The following is a 12,348-nucleotide window of genomic DNA, read 5'->3' on the forward strand; positions in this document are numbered from 1 at the left end:
TGGGCTGTGATCAGACAGAGTAGTGCTCACATCCGAGACCTGTGGCCCACAGGCACAAAACCAGGGCAAGTTGCTGAGTATCTGGCAGCTCCAATTTCATCCTCAAAGAGTCTGAATGACAGACATCCACTATGACATCTACAATGAGATGTAGACACAGTGGGGATCACAGTGACTGGCAGTGTCTGGAGGCTGGTGGCCCTTACCAACAGGAGCTGGTACTGAGGGTTCTAGCACTGACCCCTGGCTCTGCCCCCACTCTCATGCTGAGCCCAGGTTGGGGAAGGAGATGGTTAAAGAACACCCAGGATGAAAATGTCTTCAGCTGCACCCACCGTAGGTCACATCTGACCCTGACTCCTCCTGTCTCTGACCCTGTGACCTGCAGTGCGAAGTGTAGATGTGAGGAGAGACCTACACACATGTGCAGGGTCTTTCCCTGCTTCTCTGGTGTCGCTGCTGCCAGCTGTGTACCAGCCTGACAGCTCCCATTCTCCGATCATGTCCCCAGGACACACACAGCCCTGTCCGACCTCAGGGGAGGATGCCTGTTGGCATTCATGCCCCGTGCTGGCCCAGCAGGGGTGACAGGTGCCCACTGCACACCCTCTGCCAGTGAGGCCCAGCGGTGCTGCTCTGACCTTTACAACTGCAGGCATCTTGCCAAAAGCTGTCTCACAGCATAACTGTCACTGGAGGAAAGCTCACGGCAGGAACCTGGCCCTGGAACAAATAGAAGCTGGCACTCTGAATAAGTCAGTAGGCCGGGTGTGAGGAAGTCTGGAGGGGGTGAGCATGAGGCAGATCACTTCTTCAGCCTCTCAGGACTAAGACTCTACTCCAAGACTAAGCAGAGGCCTCTGCCGGCCTCCCTGCCTCCAGGTCTGTGCTCCAGGCCTGCCTCCAGGCCTGTGCTCCAGGCCTGTGCTCCAGGCCCTCCTCTGCCCAGGGCACGAGGGGCTGAGCAGTCCACTCCCCTTCCCACCTGACCACAGAAGCTGAGGCCCTCAAGCTGGATAACCAGACTCTCCAAGGACCAGCCTCTGCTGTAAGCTCACCTGGTGCAGAGGCTGTGGGGTCAAGGGACTGAACTTCCTGGAAAACCTCCCTCAGCTTCACAGCCTTCAGCTTACCACCCTTTCAGATGTTACTCTCCTGGTGCCTCAGTCTCAGAGCCTTTCCTGGTCAGCTGCTCACTCCGGCTTCCCACAGCTTTGATGTTTTTCTGTCATTTGTCACTTATGTACCATGACTTCTGCTTCAGTGTGTCCATGGCTTTATTTTTTTAATTTTTTATCATTCACCTCACTTTTTCCTACCTTTTATTATGGAAATTTTCATAACTATAGCAAAGTGAAAACAGATGTACAATGGACACTCCTGTCTCCACTACCTGGATTGACAGCATTTCTATTATCATTTATCATGGGGTTAGGTCACCTCCAAGCCCTTCACTGCGCATGCCTTTACCTGGTAACTGTTTCTGGTTGAGTTCTCTGTTTGAAATGCAGCAGAGCTAAGTGCATCCTTTGATGAGTTCTGACAAAGGCAAACAGCACCCATGTAACCCGAAACCTCACGAAGACTCAGAGCATTACGTTCGCACCTAGAATGTCCCCTCAGCTCCCTTCCCAGGCAATCCCTCCCCCAACCCTTGGAGGCAGCTACTCCCTGCTTTCTTCCTCTACAGTCTAATTTGCTGCTTTAGAACCTCTCCTCAGTGACTCACAGGGAGGAGCACAGGATCTGGCCCCAGGCACTCGCCACTGTGGTTTGGGGATTCACCCACCCTGTGTGTTGCTGGGTTTGCTCAAGATTTGACCCTGGAAGGCAGGCTGGAGGCGGCCCCCCATCACCCTTTCTCCTGTATGTGACCAGACCAGAGTGAGTGTCTGCAAGAAGCGCAGCAGCAAAGGCTGCAGTAGGACCAGTGCAGAGCAGGGCTTCCCTCTGGGGTCCCGCGTCCAGCTCTGCATCATGGCCAGAGAGCCTCTGTGGGCGTGCAGGGGTCAGGGGATGGGCTCTGTGGGGCAGGAGGACCTGAGGATGAAGGGTGGACACACAGTGCCGACGGACACTCCTGCAGCCAACCTGGGCAGAGGCTGCCCCTCCTCCAGGTCCCTCCTAATGTCTCCTGAGCTAACAGTCACAAGGAGTTCTGCTTTTATATGTAGATTCCTACCTAAATATACTTTATAAAGATATTTTCCTTTAATGGGATCTTGCAGTACATAGTGTTTTCCATCCTTCTGCACAGTATTCCATCACGTGAATGGACCGATTTGTTTATTAGTCTTCCTCGGTCAATACTCAGATTATTCCTAATAAGTACACTACAAGTCACATTGCAGGGACTGTCCTGATGGTTACTCCTCTTGGGTCAGAGTATCCCCGGAATCAAGACCAGAAGTAGAATTGATACCTTAAGGGGCCACCCAGCTCAATGTGGGCAGCGTCCAGTTCGTCTCAGAATGGCTGTGCCAAGCTGCATGTGGGGCTCCTCCATCTGCCCTCCCCAAGGCAGGTCGCCTCGATCCGTGCAGCCTGGTCAGTCTCATGCAGGTTGCATGCCCTCTTCAAGCTCCTCTCCATCTGGCTTTCTCAGGGAGCCTGCCTTCCCATAACTCTGTCTAGCGGCCCCAGGTGAGCTGGTGTGTAACTTTTCTTCCAGAGAGAAAGCTCTCTCCTCCACAAAGGATCAGGATCCCTCAGGCTGTTGGTCCTTCTGCCTCTAGTGGGCAGCTGCACTGTGCATGGAATGAAGCCCTGTGAGCTGATTTCAGTTCTTCTTGCAACTTCATTTTTTTCCTGTGGGGCTAACTGTTAAGAGGAATTAGGATATGGGGTGTTGGGAAACAGAAGAGGCTGCTGCCTGGACAAAGAAAAGTTGTTTATTTTGAACTCTCTTCTCAAAAATCTGAAACCATCACCCTGCCTTCCACTTTGGAGACTTGCCAGAGTTCAGCAGCCCCTCTTTGAGAGCAGCACTGCCTGGGACAGAGGGCCTCTGCTGCAGAGGTAAAGCAGCACCTGAGCGGGGCTGGAGGCAGCAGGAGGCCCGAGGAGGAAGGAAGGTGCCCAGGCAGTGGGCAGCGCGCACTGCTCCTGAGGACGCCGGCATGGTCTGTGCTCTGGGCTGTCAGCTGGCCCTGCCCTCCACTGCTGCCCTCCCTCCTGTCAGCCACATGGAGGAGGAGGCCAAGTCCAATCTTTACCATGAGGCTGGGGCTTGCCAGGTCCTCTCTGGTTCCAACTCAGTCCAACGAGCTGAAAAATCCACGTTATCAGAGTGTCAGAGAGGATGTGTCCCTGGAAAGGAGTGTGATAGATGTTCAGAATTAAGACAGGAATGGGCTTCCCTGGTGGCTCAGCTGGTAAAGAATCCATCTGCAATGCGGCAGACCTGGGTTCGATCCCTGGGTTGAGAAGATCCACAGGAGAAGGGAACGGCTACCCACTCCAGTATTCTGGCCTGGAGAATTCCATGGACTGTATAGTCCATGGGGTTGCAAAAAGTTGGATACGACTGAGCAACTTGCACTTCACTTCGAGACAGGAGCAGAAGCGGTTTAGGTGGGTTTCTGGGTTAGGTACTTGAGCTCAGATTCTCGCCCTGTACCTGCCAGGGGGTAGGGGGTACCTCTTGCCCCATCTTAGCTCCAATTTCACTCTCGGTAAAATTGGGAGTGGTAGATCATGTGTACCTTGTGGATTCAGGAGACTTAAAGGAAGAAGTATAAAGATTGATAGGTGCACTGTAGATGCTTGCTTGCGGAGAACATCATTTTGAATGAACACAGCAGGTCGTGCCTTGCATGGATTTTCCCACTTCTGGTTCCTCTTGTCTTTTTGTTTGTGGCAGAAAGGCTACACTATCTATTTTTTCCTCATCGAGAGCCTGACATCTCCATATTCTGGCAGTTAAGGTTTCCTTTCTCTGCCTATATCTACTTACAAAATGGTTTATTCATTTAGAGCTATGCTTCTTTGCAAAAAGTAATCCTCAAATGTAAATTGCAGGCAATCCTCTTTGAGACTGAGGGGGAGCTGCCCTGCTCAGGTGGACCGAGTTGTGCTGGCAAAGGTGTATGTGCAAGACACAGTCCCAGCTGCTTTTTCCGGGTCAAATACGGGTTCCCATGTCTTGGTGAGCAGTGAAGGTGCTTGGACTTTTGTGTCATAGTTCAACTGACCATATGTGCATGGGTTTACTTTGGGGCTCTCTATACCTATGTGTCTCTTTCTGTATTAGTACCATACTGTTTTGGTTACTGCAGCTTTGGAGTATAGTCTGAAAATAGGAAGCATAATACCTCCAGCTCTGTTCTTTCTCCAAAATTTTTTGTTTATTTGGTGTCAAAAAAGTATGCAGACTTTAAACATGGGGTGCAATTTTTGGAGAACCCTTGAAAACCTAAAAAAAATTTATCATCAAGCCAGCTTCAGCCCACAGGCTGAGAATATATTTTCTGCAAGCAGAGAAATTGCAAACTTAGCCCTGATCTGATAGGAACTGCAGGGATACCTGAAGCAGGAGGAATCAGGACTGCCCGATAAAAGTCTGTGCTGGCATTTCTGAGGAATGCTCCTCAAGTTAACTGGCCTTGGACAAATGAAGCATCTGGGATTGAAATTCACCACCTTTGGCCAGGAGGCAGAGGTGGAGGCTAATGACCTTGGGCTTAGAGCAAGAAGACTTCCATGTTATCTTGAACAACTCCCCAGGCGGTTGTGCTTAGCCTCTTAGGTCCAACTCTTTGTAACACCAGGGACTGTAGCCTGCCAGGCTCCTCTGTCCATGGGGATTCTCCAGGCAAGAATTCTGGAGTGGGTTGCCATGCCCTCCTTCAGAGACTCTTCCCAACCCAGGGATTGAAACCAGGTCTCCTACATTGCAGGTGGATTTTTTTTACCGACTGAGCCACCAGGGAAACCCCTTGCCCTTCATCTCAGGCTGAGGAGTGATCAATCCCCAACAAGTCAAGAAAGCCTTGGATCCAGGCTTATCCCTGCAAAGGCTCCGCCCTGCTTGGGCCGCTGGCTCTGCCCTCATGCTACATCCTCCCACGAGTTCCTTGGCCCTTCCTCCCCTTGAGAGAAAGGACCTGAATCTTATGCGTCTGTTGGTGAGAAGTGGAGGCAGCCCCAGGGCCCTGAGTCTGTGCAAGGTGCACTGAGCTCTCCCAGGAGAGTGGGGTTACCGGGATTGAGAAAGGATGCCAACCTGGGTCCTGGGACCTTGGCTTAGGCCCATCTTACATGTGTGATTTTGACCTAATGAATGTTCTGTTCTCAAGGTCCCCTGGTATTTGCCTTCTGGGACCAGAACTTCGCTTTAGCATATCAATGTCTCTCACCCTGGCAAAAGGAAGTGCTTGGTGAACCCTGGGGGCATTGTGTGAGGAACATGAAGGGTCAGGAAGAGGGAAGGGAAGAGCAGTCATTGAATACTTCAGAACCAAATCTAAGTCAAGGTTTTATCCTCCATGGGGGATTATCTTGTGCAGGGTCCTTTCCTCCTTGCTTGCCTCACCCAGGTCCTGGCCTTGCTCCTGGGGTCTCTAGCCTGCTATAGGCACAGAGAAGCACAGGGAGGAGGAATAGACCCCAAGTGAGAGAAAGTCCTACAAGCACCAGGCTTGTGTGCTCAACTCAAACGAGGGTCAGATCTATCTTCAGCTTGCTTTGTCTTGGTTCCTGTCCTTTGTGTAAGGGAGCGCCTGGTGGAGAGCACTGCCTGCAACTCCTAGGGAAGACTCTGGGACAAATGGGTCAGAAACCCATGACTGGATTTGCCTTTGTGGTGGGGATGACATTGGGTGCCTTTAATGAACTTAATGGGTCAGGGGAAGTAGTGAGAGGCCCCCTGAGTTCTCAAAGCCCAGCCCCGCTGCCTCAGAGTGGACCATCAGTAACAACAGGTGAGCCCAGGGAACAGATGGGTTATTCAGACCCTGGTTCCTTATGGGTGTCCCCTGGGAATGCAGTTATGGGGTGACCTGTAATAATTGTGAAATCAGAAGGAAGTCAGGACTCAACCACTCCTAACACAGAAATTTGGATGTTGCCTTTGCAGAATCCTATCATCTCGGATTTTATGCACCTGAACTGAGTCCAGACAAAATGAGTGAATATAGTTGCAGATATACATTGAACAAAAGCAAAGTCTACAGTAAGTAACCCACCTTGGTGCCTCTAAGTGACAAACTTTCTATACCACACTGCATTCCCTCAGCCAACCAAGCCATCAGATCCCTTCCTTACCATTCCCTCAGACACTGTGAGGATAGAAGGAGTGGGGACAAGTGGAGGTAGGGACCTGGCTAGGAAACCGGGCCCCCTTGCCCTTCATCTCAGGCTGAGGAGTGATCAATCCCCAACAAGTCAAGAAAGCCTTGGATCCGGGCTTATCCCTGCAAAGGCTCTGCCCTGCTTGGGCCGCTGGCTCTGCCCTCATGCTACATCCTCCCACGAGTTCCTTGGCCCTCCCTCCCCTCGAGAGAAAGGACCTGAATCTTATGCGTCTGTTGGTGAGAAGGGGAGGCAGCCCCAGGGCCCTGAGTCTGTGCACGGTGCACTGAGCTCTCCCAGGGGAGTGGGGTTACCGGGACTGAGAAAGGATGCCAACCTGGGCCCTGGGACCTTGGCTCAGACCCATCTTACATGTGTGATTTTGACCTAATGAATGTTCTGTTCTCAACCTCTATTATCTGTACTGTAAAGTGGGGTCAGTAGGGTAGGTGCACTAACTAAGCCCTACCATATACATAAAGCTACTATTTGGAAATATTCAGGCACAAATATCCTCCACAGTGGGGGAGCGGCCTGAGAAAGCCCACAGTGGGGGCAGGAGGTGAGCCCTCATCACTGAGGTGGGTCTGACCTCCCCCAGAGAGTGCCTGGGGGCAGCTGGACTTCCTCTTCCTCCTCAACTCTCCCAGTCAGCCCCTGATACATCGATCAGATATGATTATATTATGTTCTCTGAGTCCTCATTCCAGAGCCATCTGGTAAACCCAGAGCGAGTCCTCTCCCCCAGGACACTTCTGGACCACATCTCCTTACATGGGTGCACAGAACAGGCAGGGCTCTGCCATTTCCACACTCTCATACCACGCAGGGTGTACATGGCCTCAGGGGATTAGATTTCCCTTGGTCTGCACTTTCTCAGGAGTGGCTCGCACTGAGTCAATCATTTGTGTGGAGAACTCATGTTTATTGAGCAGCTGTTCCATCAGGTTATGTGCTGGGTGGCTTATATGCACTATCTCAGTTGGTTCTCAAATGAGGCCTAATGGGATGGAGCTGATGCAGCGAGAGCTGGAAAGCAAACACATGGATCTGACCGCCTGGTCTGGGCCTTTGGCCTTGCTGATGACAGTTCTTGAAAAAGGTTGGGAGCAGCCTATCATCCAATCCATGTGTTCAGACACTGCTTCTGGGTTTGGTGGCTATTACTGCTTCCTCACCCATGGTGTCATCAGTTTCTCTCTGAGGTGGACCAGCACAGAGGTCTCACATGGGAGAGCTTATCCCTGCTGGGCTCCCTGCTGACCGCCACGTTGGATGTGGTTGGAGGCTGACCAGAAGTGGTGGCTCAGCACTGTTTATTGCCATGAGCCCTGAGGATTGCCATGAGCACCAATGAGGATTCATTTGGTAGTCTCTTCTTATATTTTACTCTGATTAAAACATCTGGTAAAACTTTTTAGTAAATACAGAAAAGCATAACAAAGATTAATTTTAAAACCAACATTTCTGTATGCTTTATATTGTCTTTCTTAAGTGTGTCATGGTTTCACATATCAAGAAATTTTTAAACATGCTGTTCTTGTGACCCTCAGTATATGAGGTGGCTGCCATTACCTCACTCTCCCTGCTGTGTGGACACTGGAGATTATATGACATTTTGTTGTGATTTTTTTCACCCTAATCCAAACCATTCTAACCCTCAGACACAAATCCTTCCCCCTAAATAAACTTCAGTTCAGTTCAGTTCAGTCACTCAGTCGTGTCCGACTCTTTGCGACCCCATGGACTGCAGCACGCCAGGCCTCCCTATTCATCACCATTTCCCGGAGTTCACTCAGATTCACGTCCATCGAGTCCATGATGCCATCCAGCCATCTCATCCTCTGTCATCCCCTTCTCCTCCTGCCCCCAATCCCTCCCAGCATCTGAGTCTTTTCCAATGAGTCAACTCTTTGCATGAGGTGGCCAAAATACTGGAGTTTCAGCTTCAGCATCATTCCTTCCAAAGAAATCCCAGGGCTGATCTCCTTCAGAATGGACTGGTTGGATCTCCTTGCAGTCCAAGGGACTCTCAAGAGTCTTCTCCAACACCACAGTTCAAAAGCATCAATTCTTCGGCGCTCAGCCTTCTTCACAGTCCAACTCTCACATCCATACATAACCACAGGAAAAACCATAGAGTGATTAGTTTTTTAATATCGGTACCAACAAAGGGGAAAACAGTTCAGAACTTTGTAGCTAATGTGAGAACTGAATTATGGCCAAAAGCTTGTAACTGGGAAGGAAACCACTGAGAGGGAGGGCCTGACCTGCAGACACAGTCGGGGTGTGAGAAGAGTTAGGGTTCAGGAGAGGGGAGGCTCCACAGCCACTCACCAGGCACTTGGAGGCCACTGAGGGCCGTCTCCCAACCCCACAAAGTTATAGAAGAAGCACAAACACGGAAGCCCTGTTCCCCCGCAGGCTTCCCTGTGTCCACAGACGGCACCACCACCCCCCCAGATGCTCGGCTCCCTAACCCGCATGTCATCCGTGACTCCTGTTTGGTCTCATCCTGCATCCCAGCCGCCTACAGGTCCTTCTGCCTCTGTGTCCAAGCTCATCTGGACTTGGACAACCCCTCAACACACTCACTGTCCTTAGAATAAAGGCCACACCCCTTCCCAGGGCCCACGAGGCCCCCACCACTCATCTCTTTCTGTCAACAAGTTCAGCTAATTATGCCACAGGCCTTGGCACAGGTGCCCACAGCCTGGACACTCTTCCTCAGAACTTTCCTTGCCTTTCCCCTCATCTGGTTTCAGCTCCAGGAACATTGCCTCAGAGACCTTATCTTTAATGAGAATTCTCAATAACATACAAAAGTAGCGAAATTTGTATAGTGCCCTGGTAGCAGCCTTCAGTTCAGTTCAGTTCAGTCGCTCAGTCGTGTCCGACTCTTTGCAACCCCATGAATCACAGCACGCCAGGCCTCCTGTCCATCACCAACTCCCGGAGTTCACTCAGATTCACGTCCATCGACTCAGTGATGCCATCCAGCCATCTCATCCTGGGTCATCCCCTTCTCCTCCTGCCCCCAATCCCTCCCAGCATCAAAGTCTTTTCCAATGAGTCAACTCTTCACAAGAGGTGGCCAACGTACTGGAGTTTCAGCTTTAGCATCATTCCTTCCAAAGAAATCCCAGGGCTGATCTCCCACCTGCTTTCAATAATTATTAACCCTGGCCAATCTGATTTCGCTCGTATTTTCACCATTGATTATTATAAAGCAAATCCCAGATATCCCATCGTGTCCTGTGTAAATATTTCATTTTCTCTTAAAGAGAAATTGTGTCTAAAAGACTAAGCAGTTATTCCTTCCACTCCCTTTCCTATTCCTTCCCTTGATTATTGACATCATGGCGCTTTTCTCTCTGGCATTCATTTCGTTGTTTGATACTTTATTGTCTGTCTCCCTCTGTAGACCCACAAATGTCAGGCCCTTAAGAGCAAGCTTCTGCCTGCCTGTTCCCATTAAACACCTGAGCCCCTGCACCACGCCTGGTGCATGGTAGGGGGTCAGAAGAAGGCAGAGAGGAGAAGCTGCTTCTGCCAGAGTGGTAGCTCTGCTTGCCAAGGGCAGGCAGAAGGGGAGGGGTGGGTGGATGGAGAAGTCCATTGACACTTTTTCATATGATTGTCTTTTAGCTAAACCACCTGACTCAGTGACTGGAGAAAAACTAGTCTGCCTAGGACATGTTTTTCTTGAGGCTGGACAGTAAGTGTTTATGACCCGGGGCCCTTTGGGCAGGTTTCCCCACCGTGAGGAGTCCAGAGTGCGGGATGCCGCATTTACTGAGGGCAGCACATGTCTGTTTCCAGGAGGGCTCAGGCATCCTCCACCCCTATCCTGGTGATAATCCCCTGAGGTGTTCAGGGATCCGCTGCGGGCCGCGACCCAGGCTCTGCTGAGGAGGGCAGGATGTGGGAGATGGCGTGTCCCAGGGATGGCACCTTTACTCCAGGAAGCTTTTCCAGATGAAGCCAACAGGCTGTGTACATACAGAGCCGGGATGGTGATGCATACAGCCATCCCTGTCACTTAGTCCGTGCATTGAGGGCATCTGACCCCAGGCAGGGCTCCTCCCTGCCAGCTCTGCCTTCGTTTCAGAGGTCAATCTCATGTTGTCTGGGCATCAGCTTTCCTTGCCCATGCTTCCTGCTCCCTGGAAGCTCCAAATGCCCTATGCTTGAAGTCTTGACAATAAAGACATCTGGGGAAAACCGAGTGAGACAAGGGCAAGAAGTGTCATTGTCCCCTTGTCACCATTTGCCCTTTCTGTGCTTTAGGGTGGTCGTCGTTGATTACTCTCTGAACCGGGAAAATACCTGGAGTGAGCGAAGCCTGAAAATTACCAGCAGGGACTGTGTGAGTGAATGTTGGGCTGCCAGAGAATCTGCTTGGGAGGGAGAGACAACCAGGGATGCAGGACACGGGAATAACACCATTGGGAAAAGGCCAGCAAGCAATCTGTGAAGACAAGCACTTCAGGTAGCATCTCACAGCCAGTTTGGTGCCTGAGTTCTTCATCAGGGAGCTGTCCCCACAACTCTGGCTTGTGAAATTCACTGGAATGCCTCTATGAGTGCCTCGGGGTACAGCTGGCTATCCAGGTCCTACAGAAACTGCCTTCTCTGTGAACCAAGTATCCTTGAAGGTATGTGCAAGGAACCAACTCAAGCTCTAGGCAACTCCAAAAATGGTTCTGAGCTTCTGCCCACCCTGGACCCACGTTGCCACCTCTCCTGGCCCAGGACTTGTGGTGGATAACTCCAGGCGCCAGCCTGGATTCCAGCTGGAGTGAATGTAAGAGGCTCGGACATTGCATATTAAGAGACAGAATCCAGGCCCTCTGAGACTCCCAGGCCTTCCAAATTGAAGTCCCAAGCACAGGGGTCTGGAGGGTGGGAGCAGCTGTGGCCATGTCCAGAGTGTGTCCTTACTGCGTGGGCGCAGCAGCAGGCAGGGCTCTGGACCCACTCATTACCTTCACAATCCCAGCCTGCCAAGTCTGTTTGGGGAACACAGGCGGTCATTTTGCAGAGGTCCTCAGCCTCCCTTCTGCCTCTCCTCCTTTCTCATGCTCCTCCACTGCCCCTCTCTGCAAGCTGGCTCTGACCTCTGCAGGGGGGCTCTGCCCTCTGTTCCTGGGGAGCTGGCAGGGTCATGGGGAGGGTGGGGCTCAGCACAAGGAGACAAAGCTGGGAAGAAAGTGCTGCTCCCAGGGGTCTGCTTTCCCCAGCTCTACAGTGTCTAGGCTGCTCAGCGTGGGGCAGCCCGGCACGGATAACAGAGCCTGTCGGCCTGGAGTGAGATTTCTCTGGGAGGAGGGACGCTTGTGCCTAATGCCTCTGCCCCTGTGTCCAGTCCCAGCTGGTGTGGGTTCCCTCAGTGTGATGGTCCCTGTGCGTCCGTCTCTGCGGCCCCCTGCACATCCTCCTGAGGATCTGCGCCTGAGCCTCTGCATTTCCCTCCAGGAGCCCCTCCGCCTCAGTGCTGTCTGTCCACGGACGCACTGAGAAGAGAACTCTGGAGGTGTCTGTGACTCCAGGCCCAGCAAGGGTCACTCTCAGCCTGAGTGGGCCTCTCCTCTCAGCAACCCTATTCCCTGGACAGGGGCTTTCTCTGTCCCCTTCCCTTCGGCTTCTCTCCAGCAGAGCTGTTGATGTGGCGAAGAGCTGGGCAGTGCAGGCCCATGTCTGCAGCATACACACCCTTGGTTATGAACAAGAGAACAGAGCTCACGCCTTAAGCTCCCATTGGACATGCCCTGTGCTACTGGGCTTTCTAAAGCCTCTGTCTAATGCTTTCAAATGCCTGCACTTCCTCACCACAGATGTGAGATGGAGCCTCAGAGAGGAGCTTTGCCCAAGGTTGCAGAGCTGGGAAGTGGGGAAGAGCAGCTACGGGTGGGTGATCGGGTCTCCCGCCTCTTCTCTTGCACCCCCCACTCCTCAGGGGCCCCCAGCCCTCCCTTGCCCATCTGTGTGTCATAGCTTTTTGTGGTCCTCGCAAAACCCCAGTGCTCTCAGCCAAGGCAGGCAGTGAGGGCTGGG

At 51.9% G+C, this 12,348-nt stretch overlaps 1 protein-coding gene across 3 annotated transcripts in view; it reads left to right on the forward strand.

Annotated features, from left to right (window-relative positions):
* The window catches only part of LOC120865148 (anthrax toxin receptor-like), a 30,498-nt gene extending 19,838 nt beyond the window's left edge, over positions 1-10,660 (forward strand). For 2 of the 3 annotated variants that reach the window (XM_040242146.1, XM_040242144.1), the window contains 3 exons: positions 6,077-6,172; positions 9,940-10,009; positions 10,582-10,660. The gene's annotated coding sequence lies outside the window, so the exon portion shown is untranslated. Of the gene's footprint in view, positions 1-6,076; positions 6,173-7,001; positions 8,022-9,939; positions 10,010-10,581 lie in introns of those variants that run through there. The other variant, XM_040242145.1, reaches the window with a different exon arrangement.
* The last annotated feature ends 1,688 nt before the right edge of the window (positions 10,661-12,348 follow it).

Source organism: Oryx dammah, unplaced genomic scaffold (genome assembly GCF_014754425.2).
Source record: "Oryx dammah isolate SB20612 unplaced genomic scaffold, SCBI_Odam_1.1 HiC_scaffold_6, whole genome shotgun sequence".
Classification (NCBI taxonomy): Eukaryota; Metazoa; Chordata; class Mammalia; order Artiodactyla; family Bovidae; genus Oryx; species Oryx dammah.